This window comes from Theobroma cacao, chromosome 10 (assembly GCF_053813885.1).
Source record: "Theobroma cacao isolate CCN51 chromosome 10, ASM5381388v1, whole genome shotgun sequence".
NCBI lineage: Eukaryota > Viridiplantae > Streptophyta > Magnoliopsida > Malvales > Malvaceae > Theobroma > Theobroma cacao.
Window position 1 is genome coordinate 7,866,883 of NC_142648.1, and position 10,208 is coordinate 7,877,090.

The following is a 10,208-nucleotide window of genomic DNA, read 5'->3' on the forward strand; positions in this document are numbered from 1 at the left end:
ATGACATGTGTTTATAGGGTCAGGTTTTACATTATCAGTCTATTAATTTGGAATTTTAATTTACTATCTACTTTTTTTTTCTATAAACACAAATGTAAATGTTAATGTTTCAAATCTAAAAATGGTTGTAAATATTTAAAAAAATTTATGATAATATATATATATATATATTAAACATGTGATGGAGGAAGTAAAATCTTTAATGGAAAAAGTTTGTACCTAGCTTTAGGGGCGAAGCTAAGGGTGGTCTTTTCCCTTAAAGAGATAAGGGACAATCTCATTTTGGCCCACCCTAGAATTTATAATTTACATATGATAACTTTGATGAGTTGCTATCCCTTCTATTTTTTGTTTGCAATGGTCTAGGTTTGCTCACAACAATACTAAACAAAATGTTTAGATCTTAAAAGTAATAATCTAATAATAAATGAATTCTAATGTGAATTATAATGTGGATGTATAAATTTTTTGTGATTTTCATGAATTTAGTATATTGTTTGATTATAATTTATGATTATGAGATATTATTTTTAAATTAATTATAAAATTTAATGTCGATCCTAGACTGCATAAGATGGTAATATTAGTTTTTTAAGACCATCTTATGAAGGCATGGACCAATCTACAATTCAAAACTTTTAAGATCAATTCTACATAAATGGTCTATGGTCTTCAACTACAAGATTGACTTAGGGAAGGTAATGGGTACCTTGTTACACGGTACCCACGGATACCCGACTTAGTTAAATATGGTTAGGGTACCCTATAATCGAGTTTGAGATGGGTTCGGGGTAGTGATTTCACTATCCATATCGAGTTCAGGTACCACTCCTTGGATACCCGCTACTTGAACCTAATTACCATCTATAAATATTTTATTATTATTTCAATAATTAAATTAAAAATATACAATTTTTACCAACTTTACAAGCAATTCTTTTTGTTAAAAACTAACAAATATATGAAAAGTACGGTTACTATAATTATTAATGTGATGACATTAATATATTTAAATTAAAAAACTATTAAATTATTAATTATGTTTAAATAATATGAATATCATATCATATTATAACGTAATATAATTACTCTTTTATATATATATATATATATATATATATATATATATATATATATATATATATATACTTTTAACATATATATATTTACTTTCTATTTTGTGTTAACAGTACAAAAATTATAATTTATAAAATTATTAATAATAATATATATACTATTGTTTATATAAACTTATAATATATATTCTTAAAGAGAGCTGTCAATATTAAAATAGTCTTAAAACCTAACTATTTTTTTTAATTTCATGAAATTAAGGACAAATCCATATAATTAATTAAATTAAATCATAAAATATGATTATTAATTAATTTATGATTTTTTTAATATATATAGTATATATATTGTGTTAATTTATAAGAAATATAATTACTATTATATATATACTAAATATTTTTAGTATATATATACTCTAAATATAAACAAATTATTTTCTGTTTTGTCTTAACATTACAAAAATTATAACTTATAAAATTATTAATTATAATATATATATTTTTATTTATATAAACTTATAATATATAAATTTAAAGAGAAGTTGTGAGATTGGAATAGGTTTGAAACTTTTTTTTTAAAATTTCATGTAATTAAGAACAAACCCATAAAGTTAATTAAATTAATTCATGAAACTATAATTATTAATTAACATGTAATGTCTTTTAATATATATATATATATTATATATATTAGGTTCATTTATAAGGAATATTGTCAAACCCTGTTTTATAAAATAATTACGACGTCATTTACATGCTCAATAGAATGGTTACATATTTAGGAAGTTTGAGAAAATCATTAAAAGACGATATTGCCCCTAATGGTATAATTAAGTAGATTAAGCCTTGAACTAGTTCAAATAGAAATTTTAAGGTGAAATTAAGAGTTTCATGGTCCAGGGATGACTTAAAATAGTGATTCGGAGTTCGAGGATCAATTTGGAGTCAAACCGAAATTTTCACTATCTAGGGGCAAAATGGTCATTTGCCACTTGGGCACAAAATGGAAATTTTTAGAAAAGATTTTTTTGGCCCCATTTGACTTATTGGAGTATGATTTGAGGTTTAGAAGTGAAAAAGTTTAATTTTGGTGATTTCTGGAGTGTAGGGGTAAAATCGTAATTTTTCCAACCTCGAACAAAATTTGAGATTTTGAGAGAATTTAGATCACATTTTACAAATTGGAGAATGGTATGAGTATAAGGGATGAAAAATATGTCTATGGATAATTTTTCAGCTTTTGGGGTAAAAATGTAATTTTTGACTTTTACGGGGGCAAAAGTGTAAATTTCAAAAATTACTTCACCAAGACTTTGGATAAGTCTGAGAATTTTATCTAAGTTATGGATATTTGAAGGAATAATGTGTGGTGGAGATTTAAAGCTTAAAAGATAAGAATTTTAAAAAAATGGACCAATAATGTAGTGACATGTGGCAAGTTTAGAAAACAAGGGGTTTATTTAACTATAAAAATCAGCCCACACCACCATTTTCTCTTCATTTTGGCCGGCCATAGCAAGAAAACAAGGGGGAAAAGAAAAACAAAAACCTAGGTGGAGAAATTCAAGGGAAAATTGGTGAAAATTCAAGGAAACAAGTGACAAAAGGTAAAATTTCTTGATTTTGACTTGTGATCTACCTTTCCCATGCTTTTCTCCTTATTTTTCATGGTTAGATTTCATGTTTTCATGGTGAATTCATGGCTGCCCAAATGGGTATGGAGAGAGAATGAAGTTAGATTAATTTGATTTTAAGTTATGCTATTGTTTTAAGTTAGTTTAGCATATTTAGAAACAAAACAACAAGAAAAGAATTCATTTTCCTCCATTACCATTATTGGCCGAATTTTCTAGGAAAATATTGGCTGATGATCTTGATATTTATTTGAGGAATTATGATGAATAATGATGAATTATGAGCCTAGAAAAATAATGGGAATTTTCGGAGCAAAAATATGAATTTTTACCCATTAGGGGTATTTTCGTAATTTGCTACTGGGACTGATAATTTGCACCACACTGAGGGACATTAAGTCAATTTGGGTGCAATTGAGGTATAGAAACTGAAAAAAATTAATTTGGAGTTTAAACGGATGCGTATATCGATTTAATCGGGTAATAAGCTGAATTAGGTCAGCACCGCATTTAAGCGATAGTCGGATAAGTTGCATATCATATCATGCATATACATCGAGCCTGAAATAGCTTATGACTGTTAGACATAATTTAATTGGAATATGTGTCATGGATTATGGTTAGGTGGTGAGCCATTGGATACGGGTAAAGGACTGTACCCGCGGATTGAAAACAGGAGTATTTCTACTCCTAATACTGTGAGTGGACAATTTATCGTTTTAAATATCTGGAGTAATTATACTTGTTTGATGCTTTTATTGAATGGTGAGTTTAAGTTATAAAATATTATGTTTTCCAATTAAAATGTTTTTTTTTATAAAAATGATATTTATACTGGTTTTGAAATCAAATATTATTTTGGGAAAATTGAGTATATGGAGACTGTGTTGAAATTTATGATTTTATATGTTATTGAAATTAGGGCTTATGACACTATGGTAGCATGATGGCTAAATTTTTGGGGTTGGCATGAAATGTATGAACAATTTTGGATTGGTCTCGGTAGACTGGATTAAATTTTATTCGCCATATTATGCTACTGAAAATTTTATGGGTCTGGTGGTATATTAAATGGTCACTGCAGTGGTGGGGGTTTCCGTGGATTGCCTATAAGAGGGGCACGGTAACTCAATTATATATTGAAATACCCCATACTTTGATATGGTGATAAATAAAGTTGATCGAATGCAAATTGAGGTCAATTAAAATGTTTAAAAGTGATAAAGACGAAAGGAGTAATTTAGGATAAAATATTTCGCAAGTGAGAAAATAACAATAAAATAATAATAATTTTATCGGAGGAGAATTTGTGAGATAAAAGGCGATTCGGAAGTCAAGTGAGGCATAATAAGGTATTTTGGGTACCAAGGAGACAAGATAAAATTTTTAGAATAAAATAATATTTTATTAATGAAATAATATTAAAATATTAATATTTAGCCGGATATCGAAATCAGTCATGAAGAAGGATCATATGGTTGATCCAAGTGGGGGAGAAAATGACAAGCCCGACTCTATAAAAATATTTGTCATGACATACATGTGATGGATAGCATGTTTGCATGCTAGGAGAGTCTTGAAAATTTTACAAAAGTCGGTATTGTACCTAGACGTATAACAAAGTTGATTTAAGCCTCCAACTAGATCAAATAGAGAATTTATGATGAAATTAAGAATTTTAAAGTCTCAGAATGGTTTAATATGGTGATTCGGAGTTCGAGGATCAATTTGGAGTCAAACTAGAATTTTCGCTATTTAGAGGCAAAATGGTCATTTGCCACTTGAGGACAAAATGAGAATTTTTAAAAAAGATTTTCGGCCCCATTTGACTTATTGGAGTATGATTTGAGGTTTAGAAGTGAAAAATTTTAATTCCGGTATAATTTGGAGTATAAGGGTAAAATGGTAATTTTACCACCCTAGGGGCAAAACAATAATTTTCCACCACCAGGACATTTTTCCAGCACATGATCATCTCTTATCGTCATTTTGACCATTGAATAATTGTGTGGTGGAAATTAATAGGATTTAAATTTTTAAAGTTTTAAAAACGGGCCAATGACATTATGCCATGTGTCATACCTTTATTATTTTATTGTTTCCTTATAAAAAGGCATAAAATCAGCCCATTTTCTTCATATGGCCGGCCAAGCAAGGAAGAGAGAGAAAGAGAGGAAGAACAAACCCTAGGTGAGGAATTTCAAGAGAAAAAGTGTGGAAAATTAAGGAAAACAAGTGGAAAAAGGTAGGATTTTCAACTTAAGCTTGAAATCTATTTTCCTTAAGCATTTCTCCTTATTTTCCATGCTTAAATTACATGTTTTCATGAGGAAATGATGGCTGATCACAATGGGTTAGGAGAGAGAAAGTTGTTAGATTAATTCGATTTTAAGTTATGTTAGTGTTTTAAGTTAGTTTAGCATATTTAGAAACAAAACAACAAGAAAAGAATTTATTTTCCTCCATTACCATTATTGGCCGAATTTCTAGGGAAATATTGGCTGATGATCTTGATGTTTATTTGAGGAATTATGATGAATAATGATGAATTATGAGCCTAAAAAAATAATGGAAATTTTCAGAGCAAAAATATGAATTTTTACCCACTAGGGGTATTTTCGTAATTTGCTACCAGGACTGATAAATTGAATCTCATTCATAGTCACTAAGGTAATTTAAGTATAATTGGAGTGTAGAAAGTGAGAAGAATTGATTTGGAGTTAAATTGGAGATAATAGGCTGAATTAGGTCAGCACCGCATTTAAGCGGTAGTCGGATAAGTTGTATATCATATCATGCATATATACCGAGCTTGAATTGATTTTATAATGGTCAAGCAATGATGTGGTGAATTACGTATTGTACATTGTGGATAGGTGGTGAGCAAAGTACACTGGTAAAAGTATAGAGATTGTGCTTGGAGACTGGGATTAGCAGTATATCGACTCCTAGAACTGTGAGTGAACTGATTATCGTCTTAATTATCTATAGTAGTTTTATACAATTGTGTATTTTATGGAAAATGGGTTTAAATGGTAAATTGCTATGTTTTAAGAGAAATTGTGATTTTGTAAAATGATTTTATAAATTTTCTAAAAAATCGAATACTGGTTTTGAAAATAGAGTAATTGGAGACTGCTCGCTTGTGTTGTAAATTTATGGTTTTAAATTGAATGGCTTATGACAATATATGAGCATGAATGGCTAAACTGATTTTGGTGTTAGAATTATTTGTACTGAGTATTCAGCCTTGAGAGGCTAGGTTGCGATAAATTGCCATGTCATGCTAGAATAAATTTTATTGATTGGTGGAGTATATATTAATTATTTACAGCATAGGGGGTTCAGTGGACCAGCCTATTAGAGGGGCATGGTAAACTCCATTATATTCTTACCTCGAACGGAGAGGCACGTAGGGTGTCTCATGGGGTAAAGCTTAGGGTTCACTTCACGTCAAACCACCACGTGAAGGGGAACTCAGCCAACGCCAAAGAACGGTTGTATTTTTCTCAAACTAAAAATATATTTTAAGTGTATACAAAAATTTTAACAGCCTTGGCAGACTTGATTGGATGCCCTGGGCAAGGTATCACCGAGTATGAGTTTTGGCACGAGCCAAAGTTTTAAGAAATTCATAAGCCAAGTTGATTACTCGATTTATATGGATTGATTTTATTTGGTTGAAATTAGTTGAAAGGTAATGAAATTACAGTATGATAACTTATTTTAATTGTCTCCATTTACTCGACTTTTGTAAAACCCGACCCTATAAATACATGTCATGACATACATGCATTGAGTAGCATGTTATTACGCTAGAAAAGCACCTAAGAATAGACGAAACCTGATATTGTACCTAACGGTACACTTAAATTGATTTAACCTCGAACTAGTTCAAATAGGAATTGTATGATGAAATTTAATATTTTATAGTCCTGGAATGACTAAAAATAATTGTTCGGAGTTCGAGGGTTTATTTGGGGTAAAATTAGAAATTTTGATATTCAAGGGTAAAATCGTTATTTTGCCACCTAAGATAATAATTTGATCATGGAGTGAAATTTTTGACCAAGATTAACTATTTGGAGTATAATTTAATGATAGGAAGTGAAAAAGTTTAATTCTGGTGATTTTTGAAGTGTAGGGGCAAAATCGTAATTTTGCCACCCACGGACAAAATTTGAGATTTTGAGAGAATTTAGATCAAATTTGACAAATTGGAGAATGGTATGAGTATAAGGGATGAAAAATATGTCTATGGGCAATTTTTCAATTTTTGGGGCAAAAATGTAATTTTTGACTTTTATGGGGGCAAAAGTGTAAATTTCAAAAATTACTCCACCGAGACTTTGGATAAGTCTGAGAATTTTATCTAAGTTATGGATATGTGGGACAAGTGTATGGTGAAAATTTGGAAACAAATGGATGAAATTTTAAAAATGGGCCAATGGGAAAGTGACACGTGGCATTTTTTTAATGAAATAATATTATTTTAATGAAAAGTCAGCCCATTTAAACCCAAATTTTGAGTGCTGGCCGGCCATAAGGAAGAACAAGAGAGGAAATAGAGAGAAAAGGAAGAAAAAAAGAAAAACCAAAGAGAAACAAGAAAATTCAAAGGGAAATTCACAGTTTTCGACCGTTTACGCGTCTAACGGTAAGATTTTTCGATTTTAGCTTCATTTCTACCTTTCCTATGCCTTTATTTCCATTTAGCATGCTTGAGGAGAGAGATCAAAAAGTGATATCAAGGGCTGGATGAAATTCTAGGGGAGAGAAATTGAAATTTTTAGGTTTTGATTTTTAGTTAAATTGATAGTTTTAGTTAGTTAAATGTGTTTAAAAATTAAATTGGGCAAGAAATCATTAAATTTTCACAATATCCACTCTTGGCTGGATGCTCAATGCTGTACAATGATGATGAATTGATTTTATTCTAAGGGAAATGAAGAGAAAATGATGAAAAACGATTAAACGTGATAGAAAAACAAAGTAGAAAATTAACCGAGTTAATGTCCCATTTTTGGTCGAATTTTCCAAGGAAGGTAGTGAGCTGATTTTGTTGTTTTTAGAAGGTTATTGGCTGATATTTAATGGTTAGAAATGTTGGAGAGAGAATGGGATGATTTAGAGCTAAAATGGAGCACGTTAGCAATTTATCGGGCAAAGTGCCAAAAATAGGTTAATACCGCGTTTAAGCCGTTTTAGGCTATTGGATTTCATACCATGCATTAGTATAGGATTTAAGTTAATTATATAATGATTTAGCATCAATGTGATGAATTATGTAAATTTTTGTAATGTGTCTAGGAGGAGAGCCTTCCGGAAAAGGCAAAGAAGTCGTACCCGACGAGTAGTGATCGGGGCGCTTAGAAAGCTTTTAGTTTGTACAAACGGTGAGTAAACTTATTATTATTGTAAATTATCTAGAGTTTATTTTTAAATGCCCTTTATGTATTTTATGAAATGAAAACGGGATTTTTGATGTTTTAGGAATAAATGTGATAAATAAAAATATATTGTATTGGTTATGAAATTGAGTAATTGGAGGCTGCAAACTGACTTGAAAAATATATATTTTCCTAGGAATGGCTTATGAGAAATGAGTATATGTGGCTATATTTTGTGAATGCATTTGGGAAAGTTATGTAAGTTGATTTTACTATGCAGGCTGGATAAATAAATAAAAGCCACGTTATACTGTCAAAATTTTATTAAAATTGGTGGGTTAGTCACTGCAGTGACGGGTTTTCGTGGACTGCCTATTAGAGGGGCACGGTAAACCCAGTTATATAGTTACTCCGATTGTAGAGGCGAGGAGGGTAACTCCCGGGGTAGTATTAGAGCTCACTTCACGTCGAACCCCCACGTGAATGTGTAACTCGGCCAACGCCAAGGAATGACTGGTTTTAAAAATAAAAATGTGTTTCACGTGTGAATATTTTAACACCCTTGACGGACTTGGTTAGATGCCTCGGCCAAGGTATCCCCGAGGATTAGTTTTGGCTTGAGCCTTGTTTTAATAAAAGACATAAGCCTTAACAACTGTTTTGGTAAATTACAAATATTTTATGGTTTAAGAAACAAATTGAAAACATTATGAAATGGGTTGAAATTTGTTGTTTAAACTTGCCTCCATTTTACTCGCCTTTAAATAGTTACGATAATGTCTGTTTACTCATTAGGATTTTATAATCTCACCACCCTCATTTCCACCCATTTCAGGTTCAGTATAGACTGTAGATAGCTGATCTCATCGAGGACTACCATTGGATCTGCATTTTCCAAACCGTAGGTTCACAGTCCTCTTTACTTTTGTTTATTCGGGGGCCCTCTTGTTATTGTAAATTAAATTAAATATTTTGGCTTACTGTATTTCAGTATGTATAAATTTATTTAGCTTTTACGCTATAAAAATTATTCACGTATAACTCTATAAATATTGTTTTATAAGAAAATAGAATATTTTCCTTAATATTTCTTTTATTTTCTTATTATATTCAAATAACCGTAATTTCGTTTTAAATGAAGATTTTAGACTTTTAAACTCATTTTGAATATGAATTATGTGTTTTGTACTTGTATATTATGTTTTAGCCAGTTTCGAAATTTTTGAGAAAAAAATGACCAAAATACCCCTGTGTGGCGAAAATTTTAGTTTGATTGTTTTTGATCTAAAATAGTATATATTCTCTAAAAACTCAATATTTAACAATGATCGCTCACAGGAAAGGAAAGAAACTGATATGTAAGCCTTGCGGGGTTCCGGTTGGCATTCCGGATAATGAGTGTCAATCGGGACATCGCGGCGATTGTCATGGGCCTGAAGGAGGTTCCGGGTCGTGACAATTCTATTGGTATCAGAGCTTTTGGTTTTAAAGATAAGAGCTTTTGGTTTTAAAGATAAAAGTTTTTGGTTTTAAAGTGGTTTTAAAAAATTACAATATCAGTGTGGTCCCGGATTAAGTTAAGTTAGGTTGAATAGAATGCATGCATTTTCATATAGAGCCTAAAGTTCCCTAAGCTTGCTCGTTTTCTCTTATAGATTATTATGCCTCCTCGACGCGGACGCCCACCTCTCACTAGATCGGTTGGGAGGGGAAAAGGTCGTTCCCAACGTCGTCAGCTAGATGCAGTAGGGGAAGAATCGGCTGCGTCTACCATTCGGGCAGCACCTACTGCTGAGCAGGCCGATAGTCCTCCACATCCTCCACCTCCTCCGCCACCTACGGGTATTCCCACCATGCCTACTGAGGCAGCACAGGCATTGGCAACTTTCTTTACCGCAATGGCTGGTGGAGCTCCGACTGGTCAAGTTCCACCTATAGTACCACCAGTTACTCCTTTAGTTCCACTAGCGATACAAGATGTATCCATTTCCAAGAAGCTAAAGGAGGCTAGACAGCTCGGTTGTGTGTCTTTCACGGGTGAGTTGGATGCCACTGTGGCAAAGGACTGGATTAATCAGGTTTCAGAGACTCTCTCTGATATGAGATTAGAC